Source organism: Marmota flaviventris, chromosome 15 (genome assembly GCF_047511675.1).
Source record: "Marmota flaviventris isolate mMarFla1 chromosome 15, mMarFla1.hap1, whole genome shotgun sequence".
Lineage (NCBI taxonomy): Eukaryota > Metazoa > Chordata > Mammalia > Rodentia > Sciuridae > Marmota > Marmota flaviventris.
Genome location: NC_092512.1, coordinates 52,436,379 through 52,457,848, shown reverse-complemented (window position 1 = coordinate 52,457,848; position 21,470 = coordinate 52,436,379).

Below are 21,470 nucleotides of genomic sequence, written 5' to 3'. Positions count from 1 at the left end.
TTACAAAAATGCATCAAGAAATTGTCAGTTTAATTCAATTGCCACTATTCAACATTTTTTCACTCAGTTGCCTTTTAGAAAGTAACTTCTATGCTGAGAAAACAGTGATGTTTCTTTAGTTTCCTTGGGCTATTAAACTACATCTAGTGGGATCAATACAGTGTTTCACACATTTCTCTTCCTATTATCTTCAGCAAAAACAAAAGTGAAATGGCCTATAGACAAGGCATTAGGAAAAAGTAAGTTCTAAAAATTAAAAATATGTTGTTTTAGTAAATATCCTACATTAAATAAATAGCACAGATGTAAATGTGTATATTTTTTTATTGGATTCTAGACTTTCTTATGTATTCACTATATTCCCATCTTTGAGTAATGTAAGTGAAAATTTATATATACCCCAGTATCATGATGAGCATTTATGTATACTAGGTGCCTTTTCTAGGTTCAGGAATATAGTGGTTAAAAAAGTTTAAAGGACAATATTCATGCCTTACTTATTATACAAATAAATAAGCAATATATAATACAATATCAATTAAAGATAATAGGAGGAAAAATAAAGTGACATCTTTACCATGCATTACCTCTTTTATTTTTTTTTAAATTGACTACAGCGGATTTCCATTACAGGTTGAATATCCCTTATCTGAAATGCTTAGGACCAGAAGTGTTTTGAATTTCACATTTTATCAAATTTTGGAATATTTTCATATACATAATGAGATATTCTTTGAGGGTTGTGCTTGCAAAGGAAATCTGGGCACATTCAGAAAAGATAAATTATAGCTAAAGAGGGCTGGGAGCATTCTTTCTCCTTTCGGGGATACAAAATGAATTGTGTACGTGTCTGAGGTTTGACTGGGACCTGTCAAATTAGGTCAGGTGTGCAATTCTCCACTTGTATAATCCTGATTGTGTTCAAAAACTTTCAAAATTGGAGCAGTAAGGATTTTAACATTTTGGATTGGGAATGCTTGACTTGCACTTACAGCCAAAAGGAGTCTTAGTAATTACACTCTTATCTAAAAAAGTTCCCTTTTATCATTTGCCAACTATATTCCAAGTTGTGACTTCCTGCTTAGCCAGGTGATCTATTCCAGGAGTTCTCAGAAATTTCTAAAGTAATTTCAGAATAGCAACCATAAGTGAACAAAGCAGTATTCAATGGTTTAATCGTAAACCACTTCCTCACCACCTTTCAATCCTCATATAAGAAGAACAGTTTTCCTCCTAGACATCTCTTTACAATGAATGCCACCTGTCCTTTGGGACTTATTTTCAGTCAGAAGACATCAGCAAACTATATCTTTGCATCCTCTGCATCCTTGGTCTCATGTACATGAAACAATGAAAATGTGGTCCACCCCCTTGGATCTTGGAAGAGTATAACCTTGATTTAAGAGCAGGATCCATTCTGGAATGAGACAGATTCTGATGATGGAGGCTTGTTACATAATTTCTAGCCCTACACATTTCAATATTCTTTATCCAAAATCTATATGTCAGCACCCCAAAAGATTGTCCTATTTTGTAGATGTCTATGAGCAACTAAGACTTCTAGATCTTTTTGACCAAGCAGCCCAGGAAGGATGGAAATAGCAAATTCTCAAGACTTCTTTGAATAAAAAAAATATAAGAAAAGAATCTATAGAAAGCCCTTGGCCCCAACATTGTATATTCCTCCAAAATTTATCCATGATTGTTCATTTTGACCTTTCCCTTTGGCCAGAAGTCTGTCAGTATAGTTTGAAAATGTTGCTCAATTTCAAGAATAAACCATAGCTCTTTAGTCATATTTGCAGTAGAAGTAGACCTGTGATGAAATTCAGTGAACCTCAGCACTCTCAAGTCTAGGAACAGATATCCCAGGAACCGGGAAGTTGTTAAAGTATGCTCCCCAGGAGCTGGATGGGGTTGGGAATGTAGTGGGTTAAATCAGGTTTATCAGTTTACACGTTTGTTACCATGAAAACTCCCCCTTCACATTCTGAAAACAACAAGGACCATAACAAAACCCACTTAGTATATTTCCACTGGCCTGTATAATACTGTGGTTCCAATGGCATGTGTATGCATATCATATATCATACATACATATATCTATATCTATATCTATATCTATATATCTCTCTATATATATCTATCTATATAGCATACATATGGTATATAATTTTGTCTAATAAATATTGTAGACTTAAGTCCATGTGTGACACAGGACTTTATAATCTTATTTCAAAAAACCCTAGGGTTAAGAGGAATAACATTATAAATTGCCAATGTGGTTTCAACCTTGTGATCTACACTAGTTAGAGGAGGGGCATCAGCAGATTGGAGAAGTGTGTGCACTGCATAAGGAATATGGAAGCTGGTCAGCTTCTGCTGCTTACCCAGGGCCCACACAGCTCACTCTCTGTGTAGTCCCATGTTCTGAATCTCTGCCACCATCTTGCCATTTTGTCTCCGATGATATAAGCAATCCCCAAACCTTGGTTTCGAGCTTAGTGATAGTGCTAGGGTGGTTAGATATTCTGAAAAGCTTCCAGGTTGGTGATTCCACTTGCAATCACCTAAATATGCTGGATAAAGAAGAAAATAAATAATTTAAAATCCATAGCTAAGTCAAAAAGAAAGTTTGTGAAATTGTCAAAGTGCAAAAAATACAGCCGGGGCACCAGTCCAGGGAGGTGAACCTATCGCTGATGCATGCTGCCATCCAATGTCATGTATGTGTCTGTAACCAACAACCTTCGAAAACAGCCATCGGCCCAGGAAGGGTGAAGTGGAATGTAAATCTCTACCTAAAATTTGGACTCCTCAAATGGTTATTCCTCAGTGAAATGGTGAAGGAGATTGAAATTTGCCTTTCAAATACTAAATTAACTTTTCTGTCTTGGTTTTAGATAAAGAAAAAAAATTGTGGCTCTGGAAAAGACATTTATGTGAAAAAGACATTATTCTTAACTGTTGATGTCTCAGAAGGAATCCAACTTTTATTTTATTGAGAAAATAATTTGATTAGCACAGTCCTTAGAGTCTTTTTCTGACAAATCTGGCACACAAACTCCTGGCTCAGCGGAGTTCACAGGAACTTAGGGCTGCCAATGCCTTTATCTACTTTGTTTCCCCCTGAACACCACGCCTGGGAAAGTCCTTCATGGACCCAGGTGGCCCATGATTTCACAGGTAATTAGGAATTTTGAAATCTCTTGATGAGAATTACTGTTTAATTTGTTAAGTGTTAAATATTTGGATTTAAATCAGAAATAGAAAATTAGATATTGAGTGAAACTACAAGCAAATTAAGTCCCAACGTAGCCTGGAGGTAGCATGTGGCCATGTATTTTGGTCTCTGGGTAGCTGTGCAATGTTCCTGAGCTACACGACTCCATTTGGACCTTGGTGCCACCTGCTCCTGCGACTGCTTCCTAGCACTGGCCTCTGTGGACAGGTTGGTCTCTGTCTGGCTTCTGCATCCGCTGTTAACCTGGTCACACTCCTGACAGGGCATGGGAATAGCTTCATCTCTTCTGGAGATCTATGGATTCTGAGACCCATCTCATACTTCCAAATATGTATATGTATGAAGAAGTTGTATGTATGAATATGTATATGTATGAAGAAGTTGTCAGGATTATGTATACTAAGAAAGAAAAAATATTAGCACTGATTTACACTGTGCTTGCCTCTTAGAATCAGGTGTTTGTTTTTTTTTCAAATCAGTGATTTTTTAAAAGAACTTGTATTAAAATGAAACATAGGGATCATCTGGAAGCTTAGCAGGAAAGAAAGAAAAAATGGAGATAAGTGGCAAAATATCTGTTAGTATATAAGAAATGAAATTGAAATATGTAGAGCTGTTAAGATTTGGACGTGAGGTGTCTCCAAAGCTCCCAATATTTTGCAAACATTGAACTGGTGAGGAGAGAAGTGTAGCAAGAACAATCCTGAGAGGTGTAATAGGGACTCTTTCTTAGGCTCTTGTTTCAGTCAGAATTTTGACTGCTGTGAGTAAAAGTCCTAACAAGAATAATTTTAGAGGAGGACAAGTTTATCTGGGGACTCACAATTTCAGAAGTCTCAGCTCTGTCTCACATGTGAGATGATGCAAGAAGGTTTAGAGAAGAAATGATTGGGTTTTGAGAGCCTTAACCTAATCAGTGAATTAATCCCCTGATGGAATTAACTGAATGGTAACTGAAGGTGGGTAGATGTGGCTGGAGTAGGTGGATCCCTGGGGGCATGCCTTTTGGGTATATATTTGTATCTGGTGAATGGAGTCTCTCTCTGCTTCTTGATCCTCACATTAGTTGCTTTCTTCCGCCATACTCTTCCTCCCAACTCTGAGGCATGGAGCCAGCTGTCTATGAGCTGAGACTTCTGAAATTGGGAGTCCCCAAATAAACTTTTCCTCTTCTAAAATTATTCTTGTTAGGACTTTTACTCACAGCAGTGAAAAATCTGACTGAAACAAGAGCCTAAGAAAGAGTCCTTGGTACACCTCTCAGGATTGCTCTGCCTACACTTCTCTCCTCACCAGTTCCATGTTTGCAAAATAAAGCAGTCTCCTGTGGGGGTTCATTTCAAGACTTCTAGTGGATTCCTGGATATTGCTGATAGTATTAAGCTTTACATACAAATACCACATTCTGATGATAACGGGAGATGGCTAAGGGGTGAGGAATAGGAATGGAAACAGCCTGAAAACGCTGTACAGAGGGATATCTCACATCCCAGGCTAGTTGGGGCAGGACAGCCAGGGATTTCCTCACACTACTCAGAATAATACTACATTTAATATTTATTGAGCCCACAGTCAAAGCCATGCAATTGAAAAACTTATACATGGTTTACTTCTGGAATTTTCCATTTAATATTTTCAGACCGGCCACAGGTAGCTGAATCCATGGAAAGTGAAACAGTAGAGAGGAGGATTACTGTATTCTTGCATTTCATTTGTCCCTCCAGTCCCTCATTCTTACCCAATAGCCCTTAATGTGGTCAAAAAGGGAAATTCTTTAAAGAACTGAAATGTCTGCAGGCTTTAAGGGCATTAACATACAGATTTTCATTAAAAGAAGAAGAAGAAAAAAGAGGAAGAGGAGGAGGAGGAGGAGGAGGAGGAGGAGGAGGAGGAGGAGGAGGAGGAGGAGGAAAACAATGAAGTCAGTGTTTCTCAATTGTCTTTCCATCTTTGCATTTTTTTACCCTCCTCCAAAGCCATTTTAGAAAGCTTCCTCATCACTCTTCTCCTAAGAAATTTGAATACCAGAAATTCTGTGTATCTGTTTTATGTTCTGTCATCTTTGGAAGGGCCCCCAAAGGGCACATGGTCCCATCGAGTTAAGTGAACAGCTCTGCTTTCAATACCATCCTAATTAGCATGAAATAGTGAAAAGAATACTCCACTTGTAGTCACTTTCCTATGGAGGATTAGAATGCCAACTCTACTCTGTGTATCTCTGTTATTCTAGAAAAAGTAATCAATTTCCTTGAATGTCAATTTTCTCACATATAAAACGAGGAGAAGGTTAAAATAACAAGTAAGCAAACAAACAGAACTAAAAATATCTTATCTATCAATATCACAGTGTGTTGTGAAAGAAATTTTTCCTGAGATAATTTAATTTATCAAGTCAGGGCACTCCACATGCTGGCCTTTCATCTCTCTTCACAAAACCAGGGTGTCATTAACATAAAAAGAACCTCTAGTGTTTGCACAGTAGCAATGCACTTTGGTATTTTAGTTAAGCAAGCAGCCAGATAATAAATTTCTTTACCAGGGACTTTGTCTAGGAATAAGGGAGGAGAATTTGTGCTTAATGGAGGAAAAGCCATGAAGGAAAATCTTGGAGTGTTTTTCCCTTAGAAACTCTAAAACCAACATTAAATATTGACTTCAGTGAATTATTTGCAAACAAGGGCTAGATCAGGTGATTTCAAACAATTCCTCTACAATTTAATTCATTGCTCTTCTATAAGAAACCTAATTATCTTTAGATACCCTAAGATTTCAATGTTAACTTTTATTTCTAACCCTATTTTGTTAAGTATAACACCTATATGTTAGTATTATAAAACACATTTAATTTTCAACTCAACAACTTTGAAAATATACAATTGGTTGAAAAATAATACTACATTTAATATTTATTGAGCCCACAGTCAATGCCAGGCCCTGGACTAGTTGTATTACTGTTATGGTTTTCAGTCTTTTAGTAGCTCATGGCATTAGTGTTACATACTCTATTGGTTTTCTATAGTATGTCGATCATTTTCTTTTCAATAGCCCCTGGCCTTGCTGTTTTATTTCCCATGCTTATAGTTACCCTCAGTCAATGATGGTACAAAAATATTAAGTGGAAAGTTCCAGAAATAAACAATTCATGAGTTTTAAATTGCATGCCATTCTGAGAACCATTCTCATGCTGTCCTGTTCTGTATCATCTGGATGTAAATCTTCCTTTTGTCCAGATTATCCACACTGTATACACTAACCAACCACCCAGTAGTTACTTAGTAGTTACCTCTTATCAAATATATGATATCATGATGCTTGTGTTCCCTTAATACGGACCCCAAAGCACAGGAGTAATGATGTTGATATTTTGGGTGTGTCAAAGAGAAGCTGTAAAGGGCTTCCTTTAAGTGAAAAGGTGAGAGTTCTTGACATAATAAAAAAATGAAAAAAAAAAAAAAAACATATGCTGAGGTTACTAAGATCTATAGTAAATATGAATGTGCTGGGGCTGGGGGTATGGCTGAGGGGTAGAGCTTTCTCCTAGCATGTGTGAGGCACTGAGTTTGATCCTCAGCACCACATTTAAAAATAAATAAATAAAAAGATATTGTGTTCACCTACAACTAAAAAATATATATTTTTTGAAGAATGAACGTGCTATTTATGGTATTGTGAAGAATAAAAAGAAATTTGTGCTAGTTCTGCTGCTGCATTTCAAAGTGCAAAAGTTATGGCCCACCTGTGCATAAGTGCTCAAATAAGATGGAGAAGGCATTAAGATTTGCATATGGAGGTACAGGAAAAAAACAGGGTTTTCTATTATCCATGGTTTCAGACATCCACTGGGGGATAGAGCTTATCCCCCAGTTATAGGGAAGGACCACTGGACTCTAAATTCTGTGGTCAACAGTTTGGTCTGAGCTCATCTGGGCAGTTCTTCTGCTGGATCTTGCTTAGGGTCACTCATATGGCCTCAGTCCAAAAGTGGATTGACTGGAGACTCCTGGCCTAGGGAGCCTTGCTGAAAAATGGCTCTTTTCTGCTATATTTGGTCACTCTCTCCAGAGGTCTGCCTGGGCTAGGCCTCATGGCTGCTGCATACCAAGAGGGCAAACATGGAGCCTGCATGGCTGCCTGAACATGAGATTCAGAACTCACAGATCACTTCCTGGAAGCGTACTAGTCAAAGCAAGTCACAGGCCAGCCCAGATTTAGGCAGGGTGAGGATGGATTCCATCTCTTCATGGTAGAACTGTCAAGGATTTGAGGCCTTTGAAATCTGTTTCACATGCTTTCACAGATGAGTGATCTAAGATTCAGAGGGATTGTGTAACACACCTAAGATCTCAAAGCCAGCTGCTGTGCAGTAGCAGGGATAAGCTCTGAATTCAGATTTTTCTGATTTCCATGCCCTCTTAACCACATAGCGTTCAATTGTGCTTCATGCACATCTGAATTTCTCAAAGCACTTGTGGTCTGAATTGCGCCTTGACAGTCGCCTCCCTCCATCCCCAGGAGACATCATATATTGAAGACCTAATCCTTGGTACCTCAGAATGCGAATGTATTTGGACATAGATCTTTAAAGAGATAATTAAATTAAATGAGTTTATTAGATTGAGCCCAAATTGACATGATGTTGTCCTTGGAACAAAAGGTTAGGATATAGACAGCAGGAAGAGGGGAGACCAGGTAAAGACGGAGGGCAACCAACTCTGCTGATACCTTGGTCTCAGATTTCCAGTCTCCACAATTGTAACAGAAGAAGTTTCTGTTGTTTCAGGGACCCAGTCTGGGGTGCATGATTAAATGTCATGGCACTGTCACACAGATGGGCTCATCAGTGTTTGTACTGACTTTACAGGGCTGGTAGGTTAAGTACTACAGTCACTCGTATTTGATCTGACATACTTGAAATCACTCAGTAGGGCCTGCTAGTGGGGAGACCCCATCAGAAAAAGGTCTTTTTTGGGTTTGGGCACAAGATTTTCTCTTCTAAATCAAGACTCATGATTCATTTCTAACCTCCAATTTTCTCTTGTGGATATTCCTGCTGTTTTCTATGAGAAACTGATAATTTGATAATCAAAGCACATTAAATCTGTTTTTTTTTTCTTACTAGGAAGGTAAAAACTGTGCTATTTGTTATTTATTTTCAGAACTCTCCTAGTTAACACTTTTTGCTTTTGCTTCTGTCTACTTTATTATTATTTTTTTCTTCACTCCAGACCAATTAAGTCAGAATGTGCATTTTGACAAGTTCCTGCAGGTGATTTTGATCACACCAATGTTTGAGAAGAGCTGTATTAGTGAACCTCATGAAGAGTTTATCTTTTACTTAGTTTGGCACCTACAACTTCCTGAGAATATTCTTACCTCATAGACGGTCATAAATCTAAAATAGTGAACTGCAATTGTAGAGATAACAAGCTAGAAGAGAGTTGGATTTTAACCACCTTATTCTAGCAGAAAAGAATCAGGTAAGCTTTACAGGGTATAGTATTAAAGAGAAAGAAGAATGGAAATTGAAAAAGGGAATGTCCATTCTAGGGACATGTCTGTCCTCTCTTGTTCTCTGATTGCTCATTTGTAGAGGATATGGTGAAAGCTTTGACATTCCCAGTCCTGTCCTACATCTGTCTCCAGCCTTACTATTGTTGAATGAGTGATGTAGTTAAATCATTTTTCAGTGCTAGACATAGGAGGGGTTTTTCCTTGCTGAATGTGCCAAGCCTGGGTCCTTTAAAGATTTTTGTCAATTATGTGAATGAAATGATAGAACAAAGGTTCTTGTGTTCCTAAGAACTCAAATCTGGGAGAATGTGGTAAGGGCCACTAGTTATCCCTCACATCTACTTTTATCCTCTTAATGACAGAAGTGTTCTCTTTGGTCTGACACATAGCTGCCCAAAATAGAGGTCAAAATTTTCCGCCTTCCTTGCATCTAGATGTGGCCACATGGCTAAGTTCTTACTAACAGCAGTATAGGCCAAAGGATTTTATGGAAGTGAAACTTTTGGTGGGAGGAGGAGAGGGCCACCTTAAACGGACTGGTTCTTGGTTCTTTCTGGCTTCCTGTTGGCTGGGAAATGGATGTGACAGCTGGAGATCATTTTCATCTTGGACTATGAAGTGGAAGAGGTATGTAAGTGGAAAGAACCCAGTGGAAGGGACCAGGGATCCTGATGATCAAGACTTGTCACACTCTAGTCCTGAAGAGCCTACCTCTAATCCTTGTTCACATAAGATAGAAATAAGTTTCTATTTTTTTAAAACTCACAATATCTGAGTGTCATATTATTCACAACCAGCATTAATTCTAGCCAATCCCTAAGGCTTGCTATGTATTAAATAATAAGATCAAAATTGGAACCACTGAGATAATGGTTAAAATGTCATAAAATAAAATGGAAAAAGCGAAATTTCAATGCTTTTCTTTTTAAATTTTTTATTTGTAGAAGGACACAATGCCTTTATTTATTTATTTATTTATTTATTTATTTATTGCAGTGATGAAGGTCTAACCCAGTGCCTCACATTTGTTAGGCAAATGCTATATCACTGAGCCACAACCCCAACCCTTCAATACTTTTCTTTAAAAGATATATCCATATATAGAATTGAGGAGAACTGGCCAAGTAATAATTTGCATATAAAAGACTTGTGCATGCGAGGAGAGGAGAGTTGGCAGACACAAATATCCTGTGGGTAAATAGGGTAATAAGACTGTTTAAGGCTAATGCATGCTAGGCTAAGTTAAATTTTACCCAGACCAAAGCAGGTTAGTACTCTCAATTCTCCACACTGGCACAGCACATTGGAGTATTGTGTTCTTTTCCAGGCCCCATATTCTTTGGAAGGATAGCGACAAACTACAGCTGCTAATGGAAGGGGCTGTGAAGTATTATCCCAGAGAGGGAAAGATGCAGAGGACACTTAATCATCACCCCTAGATATTCAACGACTGGTCACATGGAAGACAGAATATGACTGCTTATTCACTTACCACCAATGAATGAAAGGTACTGGAGGCAAGCTTTGGCTCCACTTAAGAAGTAATTTCTCAATATCAAACACTACCTCATGTGTTAAGTTCAGTCATCATCAAATCACAAGTGCTCACTCAAATTCATAATAGTTAAGCTATGGAAACAACCTAGATGCCCTTCAACAGATGAATGAATAAAGAAAATGTGGTATATACACACAATGGAATGTTACTCAGCCATAAAGAAGAATGAAATTATGGCATTTTCTGGTAAATGGATGGAACTGGAGACTATCATGCTAAATGAAATAAGCCAATCCCCAAAAACCAAAGGTCAAATGTTCTCTCTGATATGGGGATGCTGACTCACAATAGGCCAGGGGTGGGGGGGGGAAGAAAGGAGGAGTGGGGGTTCACTGAGTTGGACAGGGGAGAATGGGGGAAAGGGAGGAGGGATGGGAATGGGAAAGGCGGTAGAACGAATCAGACATAACCTCCCTATGTTCATATATGAATACCCAACCAGTGTTAACTCCACATCCATCATGTTCTACCCCAAGAATGGGAAGTTCCATGTATGTTTCATATCATACATGCTTCATGTATGTTTTTCCTAACTCTAGTAATAACAACAAGACTCTGTGTGGTATGGCAGGAGAAAAACCCACTGGACTTATCTAGGGCCCTGAAGGTAAAAAAAAATCATGAAACAAGTTGAGAAACGGATCAGAACATCTACATTTAAATTTTGAATCTTCAGCTTCCTAGTTGTAGGGTCTGGGACAGGACATGGAGTCTGTTTGAACTTTACTTTCTTCATGAGTAAAACCCAAATAATTATGAACAACTTTCAGGGTCGTGATGGCTAAAAATAAATATCTTAAGCCCTGTTAATGACAGGTACTCAAAACTGGTAGTTACCATTAACTGCTGGCTAAGGTGTGAACCCAAGGCAGGTATTTTTTTGCAGCTTGGTGGTTAGAAAAATTTAAACACTAGAGATCTTATAGGATTTAAAGGAGAGATTGAAATGCATTTAGTCTATGCCTCATTTTTATAATTTTTGTAATGTTTTATTTAGGAATTGTCTAGAATTTTAGAACTTTATTCTTTTGGATGAAATATATATCATAAGGACTGGGAAACTGAAAAATCATATTTCCCAGACACATGGAACCTTAGGGTTGTGGGTGTGTTTTTGATGTATTCCTGCAAGACTAAATTAGTGAAAAAATAAAGAAAGACTGTGCTATACAGGAGGTGGCATGCAAGTGTGGGAGAAATAGCGATTAATAAACAATCTTCTGCACCAACCCTGAAAATCTCTGCACAGAGAAGAAAACTGAATTACTATTGAATAAGCCTTAACTAGAATGCAATACCCACTGTGCAATTTACTAGAGTTTGCAAAGGCAGAAAGAAATCTCATCTTTTAATATAGCCAACCAGAGGCAGCCCATTCCACATGTTTTCAAGAAACAACTTGGGTGCAAGCAAAAAGACACTTTGGCACCGTTTATCACACATAGTTGATCCAAATTTCACCTGCTGTTGGGCTAGCCACCTGCGTTTGCTCATTGCTGTTAGCTCAAGGAAAACTGAATGTTTTATATCTTCATGACAGGAGGTAGCTTTGCAACTCAGAAACGAATGTCTGAGTTTTCTGTCTTCCTGTACCACACCCATCCCACTAAAGCCTGAGAGATAGAGGCTCTCGCTTCCTTGATGATTATATTTCAGAGCTGGTTTCTATGTCCTTGAGAAACATTTCTGGGTTATAAAATTGGTATGAATCTTATTCATTATTTAAAGAGCTACAAATATTTCAAAAAGGCAGAGAAATTATGATAGGTTTTCTAAAATAAGTACTCGAAGGGAGAGAAATCACTTTTTTTCTTGGTACTATATAGTCCTAAATCCAGTAATTAAAAATTTTAATAACATATATAAGCTTCAAATTAGTCAATTTTTATTACTAATTGTATTTATTAGCCTCTCATTACTATAACACAATTCTTGAGATCATCAGCTTCTAAAGGGAAAATGCTATTTTGGCTCACAGGTTTGAAGTTTCCTCTTCATGACTGGTTGACCCTGCTGTTTCAGGCCTGTGGTATCAGAACACATCATGGCAGGAGCACTTGGTGGAGCAAAACTGCTTGTCTCATGGCCTTGAAACAAGAGACTCAGGTGGAGATGCATCTCCTAATCCCCTTTGATGACATTGCCCTCTATGATCTAAAGACCTCTCACCAGGCCCCACCTCCTAGAGGTTTCACCACCTCCCAATAGCACCACCCTGGAGAACAAAGCTTTGTGCTTTGAGGGGACATTTAAGATTCAAACTATAGCACCTGGCCTTTCATAAACATTGCTTTCTGTAAGGGAGCAATTTGAAGGACTCACTTACTATACACTTAGTCTCCTACACATATGTAAATTCATATCTATGTGTTCACTTTGAGAGGAATGTTATAATTTTTTGAGTTTGTTTTAGGAAGAGTTTGTCTCTTTATGTATACTTGAATAAAAGTAATGAATATGAATGTGATATTTCTTTTCTATGCATATATTCTTAGAATTAAGGAATGTAAATTAAAACTACACGAAGATAACGCTAACTCCCCAAGAACAGTGACAATTTAAAATAACTGATAATTGCAAGTGTTGATAAGGATTCAGAGCATTGGTAGTGATCCACAATCTCTTTGGAAAAATTATTTTATGTCTACAAAATTTGATCAGATTCATTCTCTATGACATTTATATTCTGAGGCATCTAACAGAAATGCACATGTACACCAAAAAATATTCAAGAATGTTTAAGATGATACCATCTGAATAGGCTCAAGCTGAAAACATTTCAAACTTCAGTAAAGAATTGATGAATAAACAAATTGTGATATATTTATATAATGGAATAATGCAGCAACAAAGCAAATACCTCTACACGCAATAACCTGGTGGACTTCAGAAATATAACGGTGAGCTATAGAACCCATATACAAAATAATACTTAGTATATAGCTTCATTTATTTTTATGTATTTGTACAGAATACGAAAAATTATTCTGTTGTGTTAAAATTGAGGACAGTTGCTCTTTTTGAGAGGTGAGGGAGATACAGCTTGAGAAGGGGTGCAAAGCTATTTTCACTTGATTCCTAGTAATATTCAATTTCTTAATTTTGTTGGTGTTTTTATGGATGTGTTCTTTTCATGCTAATCCTCTACAAAGTACCTTTATGGTTTGTATACTTTTCTAAGTGTATAATTCAATAAAATGTTTATTTAAACATGGTCAAACTATTAGGTATGAATAAAACAGTCTTACAGATATTGCATTTCTGGTATTACTATAAAATATGATATGAGGGAACTCATAAATTAATTGTAACATATATGGAAAGATTTCCCCTTAAGAAAATCTGAATCAAAGAAATCCACATTTATCAAACAAGGAAACCAGGAGGAGTTATTTATATAATACTGAATGTAACCTTTAAGGAATGAGTCTTTTTGTGCCTTAACATACAATGTGATTTTCGAATATTTTATTCCAGCATTCAAGAAGAAAATCTATTATATAATTTTTAAAAGTAAATTAAGTTTTTCATCTTACCTCTATATATTTTCCCCTGCATATTATTCTTATTAGACTGTCCTGGAATGTGATTATCATCTTTAATATCAGCAATGTGCCGTTGCATTTGCATTACACTTAATAGTAACAAATGGTTTTCTCATTGATTGCACAAAAAGCCTCAAAGTTAAGGAAGTCAGTGTTAAACTGAAATTAAGTTTGGTTTAAGCCTGTCTTCCTACTCAATTGACAAAGTGGCCCAAAGCAGCCTCTGTATACTGTGAACCTAGCTTGGTGTGCAAATTGAAACCTAACATTTGTAACCAAGCAACTGAGTTTCAGCCAATCATAGCAGCTGAAATTCCAGCCAGAGGCTGAAAAAGAGAAAAACATGACCATCTAGACAAATGCCAACTGTAGCCAATCAGGTTGTTTCTGTATTTGATGTTCTTTTTTTCTGACTATAAATACAATCTGTACATGGGGCAGGTGAGATAGGGCAGGGTGGGCATTTTGAACTATCTTTGGTCTGGAATCACAATGCCTGCTTCTAGAACTTTTTTTTTTTTTTTTTTGCTCATGTAGACTTTGTTAAGTTTAAGTAGTCTCCAGTTTCTTCTTTAAACAGCACATATTAGTCTTATACTCTGCATGAGCCAACAGACTTGAAATGACTGTGAGATTTCCCTAATATCCTCCTGCTCATAGAAAGTGAAGCTGCACCCTAGTCTGGCCATGTCACTTCAGCAGTCCCTGAATATATTAGGTTTCTTGGTTGTAAGCCACAGAAACCAGCTCTGATTATCCTAAGGCAAATAAAGGAAAAAAAAGAGAAAAAGAAAGAAAGGAGGAAAGAAAAAAAAAAGAGAAAACAAAATCAAAATATATTAGAAACATACCAAATATTTGGGGTTCAAACATTAAAAGGAAGCTGGGGGCACTCGTGGTGGAAAATTGGCAATTACCAGGCAGCTCAGTTATAGGCAGCTTCAGAAGCTTGGCATCAAGACCTGTGATGCAGAAATCATCTGGTTTTGGGGATGGCTCCAAATCCAGAGAGATTGTTTTTTTTCTTTCTCAGAATTGAAAGTCTTAGGCAGGAGTCCTTACTGGCTGAGTTTCTACCCACTCCTTGACTAAAGTAAGGGGCCAGAAAAAATTTGGGTCTTGGGTGAAAGTGATCAAGATTGGGGAATTTCCAAAATGCGATGTTAGAATCAGGGACATCCCCCAAGGGGAATCTAGGGCACTCTTTTGAGTGAGTTTTTAGATGCTGAAGGGTCAAGAATCTGGTAAACCTCTTCTATAATATTTGTCTTCTTATTGGAGAAAGCACCAAACAGAGGATTCATGTCACCATCTGGAATGATGATCAAGGTGAATGTCTAAAGGCTGGTATTAGTGGGACAGTGTAACCAACTTCAAACTGAGCAGGCATTCAAGGTTGGGCTACCTGGTGGTTCCCACTGCCTTTGCAGCCTTCACTGAATACAGAGAACTGTGCTTTTTAAAACTGGCTCCCACATTTACTTTCTAGGGTGAATTGATTCTGGTCTTAACTATTGAAATACAAAATGACTGCATGTCAATCATTCTAAAGATTTGACAGGGTGGAACCAACAGAACAATAACAGCAGAAAAGCTAACGAGTACCTCAGAGGATAAGAAATAGCAATCTATAAAGAAGTGGCAACGAGACATCAGATGCTGTCAGTGAAGCAGCTGGAATAGTTTAGGAAAACAGGTGGAATTTTAAGGGGTATTAGTTTGCTAGAGCTGCCATAACAAAGGGCTATAAACTGGTTGGTTTAAATAACACATCATTTTTTTTCCCTCCAAATTCTGTAGCTTAGAAGCCCAAGATTAAAGTGGGCTTCTGAGAACTGTGAAGGTGAATCTGTTCAGGCTTCATTCCTGGTTTCTGTTAGGTTGCTGGTAATTTTGGCATTTCTTGGCTTGTGAATGCATTGCCCCTATCTTACCTTCATGCTCACATGATGTTTTCTCTGCATCTATTCCTATGTCCAAATTTCCCCTTTAGATAAAGGCACAAATCATATTGGATAAGGCCCAAGTCTTACCATCTCATAACTTGATTACCTCTGTCAAGACCCTATTTCCAAACAAGGTCATATTCTGAAGAAGGTGGTTAAGGTTGAAACGTGTTTTGGGGAGCACACAATTCAATAGGGAGGATGCTTATTCATCAAGAGCAATATTTTGTAGTTTGTAGTATCTTTTTATGGGGACCAAAAGGCATGTTCTGTACTGTCCCAGACATAAAGAAGAGCTTCATCTGTGAGGCAGTCAGGGATTTTTCCGGGCTCAACTGTCAATGTCAAGACGGCAGGTGTGGTGCACACCTGTGATCCCAGCGACTTTGGGAGGCTGAGGCAGGAGGATTCCAAGTTCAAAGCCAGCCTCAGCAACTTAGCAAGGCTTTAAGCAACTTAGCAAGACTCTGTTTCAAAACAAAAAAGGGCTGGGGATGTGACTTAGTCACAAAGTGTCCCTGAGTTCAGGGGATAGAGGAGGAGAGGTTGTAGATATTATGTTCTGAGGTCAGACTCTTATTAATTCTGCTAAACTCCCAGTTTCATCTGCAATGCATAAAGTTCTTTCCTAGGAAAATATTGATACTATGTAACACAAAAATTTTATTTAGAGTTTTTGTTTATTTCAATCTTAGTTTTCCAAAGCCTTGAGGATTTTGCTGTCATTAATGTTTTTTTAGTCCTTTAATAGTATACTGCTAGAGGTTGTTATAGATTAGAAATTTAATAATAGCTAACATTTATTAAACAATTATTATGTGCCCGGAACATAAAAGCTTTATACAGAATCTCTCATTTAGTTCTCAAAACAATCTCATTTTATATTTTAGAAGGTCAAGGATATAGAATGCTATGAATTTCTCAAGGTCGTGGCTATTTACAGTGAGGGTAGGACTTGATTCTGCCTGGTTCTGAAGTTCACGCGTCACCATTTACAGTATTACTTAGGAAACCATTTCAATAAGTTGAGATTATCCCCAAATTTGCCTTTCACCTCTGCCTCCAAACCAGTAATTTTAAAAGCATTTAACTAGAACTCTGAAACATTGAGTGCATTTAACAGCCATATTATGCTCAACTGCTCTGGCTATCTTCTGGGGAAGCCATCAGTAAGGAAGAGTAGAGGAGGATTCCAGGAAGAAATATGGGGAAAGGAAAGGAGGAGGGGCTGGATAAGGTCATGGGACAACTTTTCAGCAAACAGCATGACTACTCTCCTCTTCCCTCCTGCCAGAAACAGACAGGAAAGGAAGTGAGGCAGAAGGAAACCTCTAGTCAGAAAAAGGGGCCAGAGGCTGGGCACAGTGGCACAAGCCCGTAATCCTAGCTGCTTGAGAGACTTAGGCAGGAGGATGGAGAGTTCAAAGCCAGCCCCTGCAACTTAGCAAGGCCTTAAGCAATTCTGTGATAACCTGTCTCTAAGTAATAATAATAATAATAATAATAATAATAATAATAATAATACAAAAAGGGCTGGGATGTGACTCAGTGGTTAAGCAACCATGGGTTCAATCCCCAGTACCAATAAATAAATAAATAAAGGGAACCAGAGGGCCAGGCTCATAGCTGACCCCTAAAAGCTACCTAAAGTGGTCCAGAACATTTAGAAGGAAAGTTGGAATATCAATTGGACCTTCATATCTCTGGGGTCTGCATTTGTGAATTCGGTCAACCATGGATTGAAGATCTATGAAAAAATTGCATCTGTACTGAATATTTTTCTAGTCATTATTCCCTAAAAAATATAGCATAACAACTATTCATATGTATTTACATTGTTTTAGGGATTACAAATAATATAGATGTGTTGTAAAGTGTACAGGAGTGGGTGTGCATAAGTTACTATGTCATTTGATATAAGCAACTTGAGTATGTGGGGATTTTGGTTATCTGAGGGGGGATGGAAGGAACAGATGGACCTGGAACTAGTCCCCTGATGACACCAAAGGAAATACCTTTTAGATGTTATCACATTATTAGAAAAAAGCATGACTTTTTCTTTGGGGTCAGCGCAGTACTCTGGGTTATTTCATGCAAAACATTCAGTGATGAGAGATGCATTTGCCTCCACCTGGTACCTGCTCTGCATGGTGTTCTACTTCTGTTGATTTAAAAAGGGGTAAGACACAGCTGCCTCAAATAACAAATGCTCATCTTCTACAGCTGGTAATGGATGAAAAACCCACTGCACCCTTTTCTTTTCAAGGTCTGGAGGATCAGAGGGTGGGGGGAGAGGCTGGATATATTAAATTATTGTTTGGCAAGCTTTGGCCTCTGAGTGTGCCTCAGGCCTTCCCCTGGAAAAATGCCACATCAAATATGCACCGGAGTGCAAGAAGAAATGAATCTTGCCATCAGTAGCATTTTGTGTTTGGAAATTCTCTATTCCAAAAAGCATCAGTTTCCAAAGGGGCCTGACTGCTTTCTTAATTGCTTTTACAACACAGCAACTTCCCTCTATAGGGAAGGTAATTTGCTCTTTTTCTCTTCCCCTGACTGTGCAAACACTGTGGCTGTTAGGATTGGCTTGAGAGCTATAAAAACAAATCCTCCATGATCTTTTAAACGTATTGGTTTCCTCCAGGAATGTGCTGATGCATTTACACCCATCTGTCCCACCCGATAGTAATAGTGGTATGATGATGACCACAGTGGATGGTGAATGGAGGTTTCTGGGCACCAGGTACTGGCCAGCCAACAAGGCACAGACTTGTCCCATGGCAGCAGAAAGTTGCTTTGTAGGCCAATAGCGAGGCTGAAAAATGGCCTGATGCAAACAAAACCTTGTCCTGACCACATCCAGGCTCTGCCTACCCAGTTAGAGCCAGGAGGCAGAGCACTTCCTCATTGCTGACAAGGCAGGCGCTCACAAAGCACTCCCTGTTAGCTCTGGACACAGACCTCCCACATCCACAGATAAAACAGAGGGGGATTAACACGCCTTAGAAACTAAGCAAATAACTTAAAGGATAATATTTAAATATGCTCCTATATCTAGATCCTGATCTTCTTTTATTCAATTTCATCGTAATGTAAATAAAATAGCAGGAAATATTTTTAGTCTTGTTTAGTGTGTGCTAAAATAGCTCCCAGCCTCTCTAGGTTTAAGGGTCTGAATCTTATTCAGTTATGAATCCAGTCAGCAGGAGTATGCCAGAGGACAGGGGCAGGGAAACCCCACAGCTCTATTGGCTAGGGAGGGCATTCAAAAATGGAGCCACGCTTTCTTCCTCTAACTGTGGCCCCCTTGGTGATCTTATGTAAGTCTGAGGAGGGAAGTTTCATCAGAGCAATAACCAAAGAGATACAGTGGCTTGCTAAGGATTTATTATGACTTGTCATCTTTATATTTTTAAGTTGGAAATCTCTCTCTATTCTATTAGGCTGATAGAAAAGTGTTATGTATTTATGTTGTGATATGAAAAGGGTTTTGGGGTTATTAGGCAAAAGGTATTAAATATTTATAAAGTATGTATCAACCAGTTTTGTGTTGCTGTGACCAAAATACCTGACAAAAAAAAGAGTTAGAGGAAAGAGTTCATTTTGACTCATTGTTTTAGAGGTTCAGTACACAATGAGCTGACTCTATTGCCCTGGACCCAATGTTAGTTAGAACATCATGGTGGAAGGGCTGGTAGAAGGAAACTTCTGGTGGCCTAGAAGAAGAAAGAAAGGGGGAAGGAGCGAAAGGGAAGATGCACCCCTCCGGGGCACACTCCTAGTGACCCACCTTCTCCCGCCATGCCCTACTTTCTTAGAATTACCACTCTGTCAGTTCAACCAAACTAGGATAGATCCAGGAGGTTACATCTCTCATAATCTATAATCTTTTTACCTCTGAATATTTCTGTATCAATGCAGGAGCTTTTGGGGAATACCTCATAGTCAAACTATAACAATGTATAACCAATGTTCAACAAGAGCTGTTGAATTTTCCAACAGATTCTTTTAATATTTTTACATTATGAATTAACATTAATTCCAAGAGAGAGAGAGAAGGGAATGGAAAGGTCAATGACGAGATTCCAAATGTTCAAGTGACTATCACCTCACACTTCTGTACTGAAACAATTGTCTGAACGCAAACAATTTTAACAGTTGGCTCTACTTTGGGTGTCACTAGGTAAGAAAGGTTAACCTCAATGTACCTTTGTTGGAGGTATTTAACCAGCAACTTCAAATCCATTCTGAAAACCAGCTAAATAGAAATAATCTCAAGAGATTAATATGTAGAAAATAACATTCCCAGGGGTGGGGTTGTGGCTCAGTGGTAGAGCACTTGCCTAGCCATGTGTGAGGCACTAGTTTTGATTCTCGGCACCGCATATAAGTAAATGAATGAAATAAAGGTCCATGAACAACTAAATATATATAAAAAAATAATTAAAAAAAAGAAAAGAAAATGGCATTCCCTTTACTCTGGAGTTTGAACAGTTAAAGGGTGGCCCTTCTAGGGCTCCTTTTCTGTTCCACTTGGGTTTATGATAAAGTAGAAGAGCCACATAACTCCACAGAAGCTGAGGCAGAAAACATCAAGAAGAAGCTTCGGGGCAGAGAAGTATTGAGTACGAAAGGCTGGAACCAGCTTGTTCTCTCTGCCAGGTTCCTAACCCTCCTCTCACTTTTTTTATTGGTTGAGGACTCTCTCTCTCTCTCTCTCTCTCTCTCTCTCTCTCTCTCTCTCTCTGCCTCTTTTAAATTTTGCTTCTGCCCAATAAGAAGGCTTCTGTCTCAACAGTTTTCACATGGCATCTCAAAAACAACCATTTCTATTCTCTGTATTCTGAAATGGTATTCTGCTGTTTATTCTCTGAGCAAAAATTTCTAATCATTTTATAATCTTCCAGGCTTTCTGTATGGAGGTGGTAAATATTGGGAAATCACTTGTAGAGTGTGTATGAAGCCTTAGAGAGCAATCTCATGACCACAGCCTTTGGTACACATTACTTAACACAGTTGGCTCTGGGCACATCAGGGATGGAGACATTGATATTGGATTGGGAAATAGTTCACAGATGAAATATGGACCAATGTGCTTTCCTCATGAAGTCCTTTATATCTAGGCCAGAGGTCATAGTTAAGTGTCCAATTAAAAGGCTGAAAAGATACATAGGAAAACAATTTTTTTTAAAGAAACTCTTGTACTCTTTTTTTTAAAATTTTTTTTGGTGTTGCTTTATTTAAATAAGTTTACTTTAGAAAATAATTATTTAACAAATGCTTCTGCTTTCAGCTATGAGTCAAATTCTAATCTGCATATCCAAGAAACTCTTGTACTCTTGTAGGACTAGCAACTAAATTTATATTGATGTTATCAAAAAATCTGACCTCTAGCATTATATGTTGCAGCAGGAAATTTTATTTGCAGAGAATCACCTTCCTGGGCACTTGGCAGCTATTTTTTTTTTTTAATGTCCTGACGAAGGTAATAAGTTTGCCATTGCTAGTAATTATAAATCATAAAAACTCAGTCAAGTGGGAGCAATTATGAAAAATAAACCATGAGTTAGTTTTTGTAGAGTTGTCAAAATAAGTAAAGGAATTTTTTCCTAATAAATAAAGCAAGTTTAATCTTATTTGTGTGTCAGTAAGAAAGTCAGTAGTGG